The sequence below is a fragment of the Lepidochelys kempii genome, chromosome 1 (assembly GCF_965140285.1).
Source record: "Lepidochelys kempii isolate rLepKem1 chromosome 1, rLepKem1.hap1, whole genome shotgun sequence".
Lineage (NCBI taxonomy): Eukaryota > Metazoa > Chordata > Testudines > Cheloniidae > Lepidochelys > Lepidochelys kempii.
Window position 1 is genome coordinate 79725011 of NC_136380.1, and position 9546 is coordinate 79734556.

General features: G+C 41.9%; 1 protein-coding gene across 7 annotated transcripts in view; it reads right to left on the reverse strand.

Moving 5' to 3' along the window:
• The window catches only part of KLF12 (KLF transcription factor 12), a 370069-nt gene extending 362138 nt beyond the window's left edge, over positions 1-7931 (reverse strand). For 3 of the 7 annotated variants that reach the window (XM_073346803.2, XM_073346709.2, XM_073346719.2), the window contains exon 1: positions 7140-7313. The gene's annotated coding sequence lies outside the window, so the exon portion shown is untranslated. Of the gene's footprint in view, positions 1-6427; positions 6820-7139; positions 7314-7362; positions 7724-7798 lie in introns of those variants that run through there. The other 4 variants (XM_073346757.2, XM_073346728.2, XM_073346766.2 and 1 more) reach the window with 4 other exon arrangements.
• Between the last annotated feature and the right edge of the window lie 1615 nt (positions 7932-9546).

Genomic DNA, 9546 nt, shown 5'->3' on the forward strand with positions numbered 1-9546 from the left:
TTCCAGAAGGGACACAGGCCAAGCAGGAGAAGCACCACCAAAATACCTTTTGGCCTTAGGGCAGGTGTAGTGGGAACCAGGAAGAGATCATAAATTAGAATCTTAACTCTTCCACTCATTTGTGTTGCTAAGTCTGTGCACTTCACAGCTCTGACTATTGAGTGAGACAACACATTCATTAGGAAGCAGGCAAACATCATTACCCCATTTTACATATGGGACAACTGAATTATTATTTAAGGTCACCCCTTGCAGAATTCGGAATAGAACTCGGTCTCCAGAAAAACAGATCTAAGTCTCATCTACTTCAATGCACTGTTTTTCAGAATCTAGGTGCTTGCTTGTGTTGCATTTAAGGACTAGTCCATGCTCACCTCCAGAGCCAGGAATAGAACCCAGGATTCCCAGAATTGCTCTGCTACCTACCAACTGGTTGTGTAAGCCACTCGCAAAAAATGTATCTGAGCCCTCTCTAGTAGTTAGTTCACATAAAGGAGAACAGCCTGCACTTGGGTTCGAGTGGTAGTGCTTGGAGCAGTGAAGCTAAAGCTCCCGGGTTGCAATACTACTGATGACTCAACGGGGGATAAATATGGTACCTCGTGATAGAATTCTCATTTTTAGTTCCCTTTTTCAAGACATAAGAGATTACATTTAAAAAAACCCATCAAAATGTTTATGGTCACATAGTCACGTGCTAAGAAGTTATAAAATACCAAATTAGGGTTGCCTGTGCCACCTTATTTCAGCCTCCTTGTATCAAAATGCATATGCACAGTCTTTAATTACATGATCGCATATTCTTTCTTACAGGACCCTATACAAGCAGCCTTAATTCTGGCATTTCATAACGTTTCAGTTCTTGACTTTGCTATCTTAATGTTTTTTTAAATGTTTTAATGTATATAATAATAATCAGCAACAGCATTTACATTGGCAAATCCAGCCCTTGTCTCTGCAGCTGTAGAGGCTCCCATGACAAGTCAACCAATACAGTTATATGTATGGAAACATGATTCAGGGGTAATCAATATGAAGCCTGAGGACAAGCATTGGGACTCCCTACAGAACAGTGTACAGGGGCAAGGAGGGGCAGTGCCAAAGGTCCAGTGCTACCCAGATTCTAGTATTTTGCTTTGCAGCAGGGATACAATGCATCCATAAAAGCTACTTCAAACAGTAGGCTGAAGTAGAAGGAGATTTCCTTGAGTGGGCTGTATTCTGAGGACTGGAGGTAGATACCAGTAGACAAGAGAGACACCCAGCACCCAAGTCTACTACTTTGGCTGGTTCTGATCCCTAGATTTGGCCTATCTTACCTCTTCAAAAACAATTTACAAGCACCAATAAATTAGTTCTTCCCTGTGAGCTAAGTATTACCACATATATTTCTATGTTCCATTAGCCCCAAGTCATAGATAGAGAAAATGAGATAGGGGTAATTATTCATGCAAGGCCATAACGTGGTGCAGCCAGGATTAAAACTAAAGAGTTCCAGACTCCAGTTCTTGCATTAGGCCAAATTCTCTGTCATACACAAACAAGATACAGACAACAACTGTTCCACGAAAATGCAATACTTATTTTGTGCATTTCTCATAGCTTGATTCTGGCTCAACCAGTCCAAGTTTGTGGCACTTACCATAAACCATGGTAAATACAAACAGAGCCTATAGTGGAATGCAAGGTAGTAACACACCCTGTATGTTTCCATTATGGCCCAGTATGTTTCCATTATGCAGAGTACTCAAAGTTGACTTCATAGCAAAGTTAATTCTACGCTTGTCTTGTCTCACCTCAAAAAATTCTTTTAACAATTTTTTGTAACCAAATGATTTTACTCTGTATAATAATAAAAGACTTAAGAATAGACAACCAGAGGGAAAACACACACTTATACTGACTTTGCTGCTTGGAAACAAACCCTGAAGTACACACACAGAATGAATTAACTGGAAAACACTGCAAAATCTTCATTCTGAAAAGAAGTTGTCCCAGTTTGTCCACTTTTCCAATGGTCACTGACAAGTACTAGAACTAGAGTCAACGCTCTTGCCAAGATTTTCAATAGAGTTATTTTTAGAAATATTAAAACTAAAACAGTCATTTTGACATTGTGATTCTTCAAATATTACTCTTTTGCTTAATTTCTCATCTAATATGGCCTTCAAACAAAAAAAAATCCCTTTCAATATTATTCAGTTGAGAAAAGAGGATTGTGTAATGTTCGCTTTCTGAACCCTGGGTTCAGTCTCGCTGGGTAAAGTTACACAGTGCTCCTGATTGACTGAACAACTCTGACCTATATTAAAATGTTTTTAGTACTGGGGTAAAATATTTTGTTTCTCTTTTCCTAACATCAAGCCTGTATTTCATCTTTAAAAAAGCAAATATTTTCTTCAGTGCATGAGACATTTAGCCATTTCATGCTTTCACATTTGCACTTTCAAGACTTAGTCTATCTTACAGATATAACCTAGCATATTCTGTTTAGGAATATAGGAAAAGCCCCAATATGACTGTTTAACTCTGTCTCACTAATGCTTGCTATGAAATGTAATGGCTTTTTAATATGTTTTCATCTTAGTTGGAGAAAGTGAGCATGTTTGTGTTTGAGCTCCTCCCCTTCCAAGCAGACACAGACTGCAGCTGTAGTAAACAACCACCAGCCAAGAGTTGAGAAGGTCAAGGCCTCAGTGCTACACCAATATCAGTTTTTCCAAAAATGAAACCTAATTTCTTGGAAGGGGAAATTATTATTTTTTGTATATCGGAGAAAGGTAAACCACAGTCATTTCCATTCAAATGGGGGGAGGGAACAACCTTGATGAGCCACAGATAAAACATTTGACAAAAATAAAGTTAATTATTTTTCCATTCCTCTAATACAAAAGTATCTTATCCGTGGGTGCACACACAGCTGATTTGACAAATATAAATATTCCCTCAAACATAATTGTGTCCTCAGGAAACAATGTTTGACCTAAATGCAACAGTATCAGATACATTTTTAAGATATATTTTCCAGCATTCCACCAGCAAAATGCTACCCCTTTCTGTAAGGAGCAGATCAGGAGGTTGGGTAGCAATGTGAAGAGCAGTGCCAGCCACACAACCTTCACAAACGCAATCCTGCAGCTTCAGGGTATGATGGCTCATCTCAGTTTATCACAGTGGATGTACATTGTTTCCTCTCTGCTCAGGAGCTGTACCCTCATTTTCATAACTACTGGATGTGACTTGGCACACCCAAACCCTAACCACACCACAAGGATTGAATATTCCCCCCTAGTGCTTTTTTGGGGCTCAGTCGTGCTCCCACTGAATTACATTAGTGTTTTGTCCATTGACACTAGTATAATAAAAGGCGCTTGAGTGTTTGGGAGCACTCCTACCTGGTATACTCAAAGGAAAAAGGCTCCATCTATTATTACTTGTATTGTGGTTTTACCTAGGCACTGCAGTCGTCGACCAAGACCCCCATGTGCTAGGTGTTGTACAAAGAACAAAAAGATGGTCCCTATCTCAAACAGTTTACAATCTAAGCCCCTTACCACGCCCATTCCAGTGCATCACCATAGCAGAGGGCAGAATCAAGCCCAAAATATTAGAGGACCTCTCTTTTAAGGTGACAGCCAACTTGAGTATTTTCTGATCTGCCTAGTTTCAACAAAAATTCTAACAGAGCAGCCTTTGAATTGTACTAAATCTCAACAAAACTCCTTTAAAAATATTTACAAGGATTTTTCTACTTAGGTCAATTAAGAATCTTTACAAGGGACAACATGCAGGCCTGAGAACACCACCAGCAAAAGTGGTTGAACACAACCCTCATCCCTGCACATGTCAACCAGCTTCTAACATAACAACAGCAGCATCTAGACAAGTAAAGTAGAAAAGGGAATCAAGAATCCTTCCTCCTACTTCCACCCCACCTCCTAGGCATTGTGGGGGAAGGGATGGCTCAGTGGTTTGAGCACTGGCCTGCTAAACCCAGGGTTGTGAGTTCAATCCTTGAGGGAGCCATTTAGGGATCTGGGGCAAATATTGGGGATTTGTCCTGCTTTGAGCAAGGAGGTTGGACTAGATGACCTCCTGAGGTCCCTTCCAACCCTGATATTCTATGATAGGCACCCATTGCTCCTGGATTGCAGGTAGGGGCCTGGGAAAGGAGAGAACTCTCTGACCTCCACATCAACCTTCAATTTCTCCCCAGACTCTACAGTGTTCCAGGAAGGAGAAAATGGAGGCTTTCACAGCACTTAAGGTCAGGTTTCATCACTCCCTGCCCAACCCATCTCCTAAAGCTCCATTTCCATGAAAGGCCCAGGGAAAGATGGGTGTTCATGTGGCTACCCACTCCCTCCTGGCCCTTTTTGGCTCCAAGTAGGAGTCCTTGGAAAAGCAGATACCCTCCTTGCCCCAAACTCAGAAACTGCAGCAGCTCTGCTGCTTCTGGTAAGCCTCACATGCTCCAGCACCTGGGGAACATATGTGCATGTGAGCTCCTCCAGAGCAGTGAAAGAGGGATGCCAACATGCTAGCGCATGATAAAGACAAGGCAAAATGACCATCAGCAAAACAGTGAAAATGACTGTACATAAATGTAGCCAAAGCCACAATGAAGAAAAAAAAAGAGAATATTGTATTTGCTAACTTCTTTCAGCAATGGTGGTCACAGGATTCATTTGGGACTCTAGATCAGTGATTCTCAACCAGGAGTACACAGAGGTCTTCCAGGAGGTACATCAACTCATCTAGATATTTACCTATTTTATAAACAGGCTACATAAAAAGCACTACTAAAGTCAGTACAAACTAAAATTTCATACAGAAAAAATGAAAAAGTAATTTTTCAGCAATAGTGTGCTGTGACACTTTTGTACTTTGAAGTCTGATTTTGTAAGCAAGTAGTTTTGAAGTAAGGTAAAACTTGGGGTATGCAAGACAAATCAGACATCTGAAAGGGTTAAATAGTCTGGAAAGGTTGAGAACCACTGCCTAGACGGTACAACATTTTCAGACAGTAATGAGATTTTTAAGTTGACTGTGTCCTGTTCAGAAGCTTTTTTAAAAAAAAACAACACAGAGAAAAAAACGAACACTCAGTCTAGATTTAGTATAGCTTTATATGATCAATAAAATGCCCATATCACCCCATCTCCAATCTCCAGCAAAGTTACTAATTCTACACTCGAGGTTACTCTGCTGTTCCTTTAACATTTTAGAGTTGGAGATCAACCAGAAAATGGAGGTCATGCACCAGTACTATATAAAGCACCCTTGCAAAGTTGCCATGAATATCTGCATGCCATAGCAAAAAATAAAATAAAATAAAAATTTATACCATGACTGACAATGAAAAAAAAGAGCTGGTTAGCCACTTATGCAGGAAAAAAATTGCCACAAACATTTAGAATTTTACAAAGCTGACATAAATCATAAAATCAAACTAAACTGTTTATCTTCAATATATTTTATAATATCTACTCATTTTTGTTCTGCTTTTAAATGCATAAAATACATATCTTAACATATCTGGCAATAGGTGGTGACAACAGCTAACACTGAATAACCCAGCTACTGCTTCTTGAAACTGAATTAAAATTATGTTTCTGTAAATGACAGTTTAAAAAAAAAATCTAACAGGAATACACCCAGTGTTTAAAAGTGACCACTCCTATTCACATTGCAAACTCCTGCACCACCCTGCCTGTCATCAGCAAAATTTTATGTCAGACCATTTACGTTGCCAAACAACTCTATCCTCCAGTAAGAAAAGGGAATGGAATGGTTTAGGTGGATTTACAGGGTGACGTTTGTTTGACTGGCACTCGTCTGCTGTAGCAGTTCTATGCACATGTTTTAATGTAAATATGAGTGTTTGTTTCCCCAGCATTGGAGAGGAACTGGTACAACAGTCCTTACTTATATTTTTAACTAATCAGTTTGATTAAAAAAACATTATTCAATGGAATTTCTTAAAATTATCTGTACAGAACAGTTCTTTAACAATCTGAATAGTTAAAATTAGTAAAAGTGACAATACCAACTACATAGGCTATTTATCCAGATTATAAATTCCACTGTACTTAGACTTTAACTGAGCACAGTCAGCTTTTATCAGTTGAATTAAAGTTATTATTACTGTTAAGATACACAGAACTGTAAGCTTTTTGTGAGGGGAGAGAATAGAGTGGGAGAGATGGAGGGAACACATAGCACAAAGGATTTGGTACTTCCCCCCCAAACATTCAGTTTAAATACACTATTAATCAGCTCTTGCAAGTTCTTTTTTGCCCTCAATATAAACGGTCACAGAAAGTTCCAATAATAGGCTCTATTATGAATAAAATCAGAATTGATTCCTCTTGCATAGAAGCCTCTTGCTTTAACACAAACTAATGTCACTGAGGTCAACACTCACTCGTCAGGTTACAGCAAGCTTATAACAGACAAGCTGCGGTGGCTCCCAAGCTGACGCTCAACACTCTTCATGACTGGTCTCAATGTAAAGTTCTCCCTTGCCAACTCTAGCTTGGTCCACCTTAATTGAAAATAACAGCCATAGGCCATCCCCCAGCTACTGCCATGAACTATGCACTGTGGCAAGTGACAGTTACACATCATTACTACTGGAGACAATAACGACTGTAGCACAATGACCACTATTAATGCCAACAGTGTCATCCCCACCTTAACCCGTTACCCTCCTCCTCCAAATAACATGCACACAAACAGATTTTTTGAATGACAAACTAGAGCAGCAACCCCAAATTCAACATGACATTGATCTGTTTCCTTGCCACTGTCACTTACATGACCAAACAGTCCCACTCTGTGTAAACTACATGTTAGCATGCATTATTTGACAAAGGTTTTTGGGGTTTTTTTTTAGTTTTTTTAAACATCTTTTTTACAGGTAATTTAATAAAAGCCTTGCACATATCCTTGGTTTGCAAAAGCTTCTCCCTCCTGCCCTCCAGCGCTTGCCCCATTCGAGAGATCAGCCTTCCAACATTTTACAATAATGTAATGACAGGAAAATAAAATGTTATCTGAAAGCTGACTGATTGGGACAGCAAGAGAAAAAAAGAAAAGGTATGTTTATTCTGATAAGAAATGGAATAGGCACAGACCTGAACAGAAGCTGCAGAGCAGGAGAAACTGTTTTCTTTCCCTTATACAGAGTCCCCTCTCTCCCTCTCTCTCCTCCCCCCCCCCTCTCACACACACACACACACACACACGTTCTCTCTCACACACGCATTCACTCACACGGTCTCCCTCTGCTGCTCTATGCAGTTCTCAGGAAATGAATGGGGGCAACACAGAGAACTGTTGTACTTGCAAATGACTTACCCGGATCACATGATGTGCTAAATGTAGGGTGGGCCAGTGGGTGGAGGCTTCAGAAACAAGAGAGGACACAATATAGCGCGGGGGAGCCTTACCAGGGACGCATCGAATTGCACTGGGGGCCCGCTCGAGAAGGGGGGAAAGGGGTTGCGAGGCAGCCTTTTCTCCCACTCTCTTTGCCCTCCTCAGCGCAGGGGACCAGAGGGGACGCAGGGGATGGGAGGGCGGAGCAGAGGGGCGAAGGCAACCCAAACAAAAGGGGCCCCCTTTTCTCTCCCCCAGCAACAAACCAAGCCCCGCGCGCGGGCAAGTCCCTTTTCTGTACGTGTGATGGATCAGCAGGAACTAAACTGCTTTGCTGGCATGTAATGTATCCCCCCTTCCGCCCGCCCCCCAAAACAATCAGTCGGGGGAGGAGCAAGAGGAGGAGGGACCGTACAGCTGCGGCTCTGGTCGCTGAAATCCCCGGTGCGCGGCCGGCCCCGCCCCATCCTGAGAGGTGGGCTGGGAACACCCACCGCCCGGCCGGCGCGCTCGTGCCTCTTGCTGCTGCTGCTGCTGCTGCTGCGCCGGGACCGGCTCCGGCTCCGGCTCCGGCTCCGAACGTGCCCTGGTCGCTCGTGCACACACGCTCGCGCTCCGCCTCAGGCGGCCCCGCGAGCGTGTGTGAACGAGCTGCACGTGCCCGTCTGCCTGGGGAAGCCGCCGGCTCTGGGGGGGGGAGCCGTACCTGGGCTCCGCTCTCCCCGAGTCTCAGGGGGGACACTACAGGGCAGGGGAGCCGGGGGCGGGGGAGGTAGATGGAGATCTGCCGGGGGGGGGATAAGGAGCTAAGCGGGAGCGAGGCCAAGGGGTGGAGGAGCCAGGCGGGGAGGGGAGATGGGATGGTGAAGGAGATGGGGGGGAGGGGTAATAACAGCTCAGCCTTTGGGGGGCATGGGGAGCTGAGGAACAGATGGGAAGGCGTTTAGGAATGAGCAGAGATTACTGGGGCGAGGGGCTTGGTGGAGCAGACTGGGGATTGTGGAGGCACGGAGGGGTAGTTGAGGAACGTATGTGTGTGTGAAAGGAGGGGGGACTGAGAGGAAGGGCAGGGAAGAGTGGGTTGGATGTACTGCTGTGTGTTGCTTATAACAATGGCAGGTTAAAAAGAATCAGACCTAGGTGTGATTTTTTTATATATACTAATAGTGTCTCTTTAAAAGAAGAAGTGAAATTATGACACATGCAAAACAGTAACCAAACTGAAAATGCAAGATTTGATTTCTCTGAGTCACCCGGATGGTCAAAGTTTGAAACACAAAACAATGAAATAGGCATAAACCAATGTTCCTTTTAGCAATACTAACAATTTGGTCTCTGGGCTTGACAAACGAAAACTGAGAAAAGCGACCCACTGGCAGAGTACTTGAATTAAAAAGACATGAGGATATTTACTGAACTGTATTATTTACGTAACCCAGGAAAGCTTATGCCCAAATAAATTTGTTAGTCTCTAAGGTGCCACAAGGACTCCTCATTATTTGTACAGAACACTGTTGGTCAACATGTTTTTAACCATTGACCTGTTTTGGATTTATGTCAACACAATAGTTCCTATAAATACACCCCTGCTTTAAAAGAGATGTAATTAAATAAAATAATTAGTTTTCCTGAAAGATGTAAAATATTCTTTGGCAAAATCCGAGTGTCATCTCTGTAGTTCTGTCTCAGTCAGAACATCCTATAATGTGAGATTTGTATGTGTAAGGACTGCAGGATCAGGATCTCCATGTATCAAAGATACACAGATAAATTGATTCTAAACATTTAAAATAATGCTAGGACAATAAATTAACTAATACTAAAAACTTAGGCAAATATTGTATATCTTTTAACTGATTAAAAAGCAAGAATAATCTCTGGTATTTTGTGAAATAAAAATATTACCTCCAAGATGTTAAATTTTTGAGAAGCAGTGACAGTAAAACTGCAGGAAATACTTTAAAAAGAGATCTTACAAGGTTTTGTTTTTAAAAAAATAAAACATGTACCTAAATATGTATTTGCACAATAGAGTGTTCTGAGCCAAATCCTGGTTTTTTTATGACCTATTTACAACACGTCAGTAGCAGTGGTTTTAAGCTGGTTAAATGGGAATCCCCCCAGTGTAGGTGAATCCTTGGGTGATATAGAGCTAGTATAGCT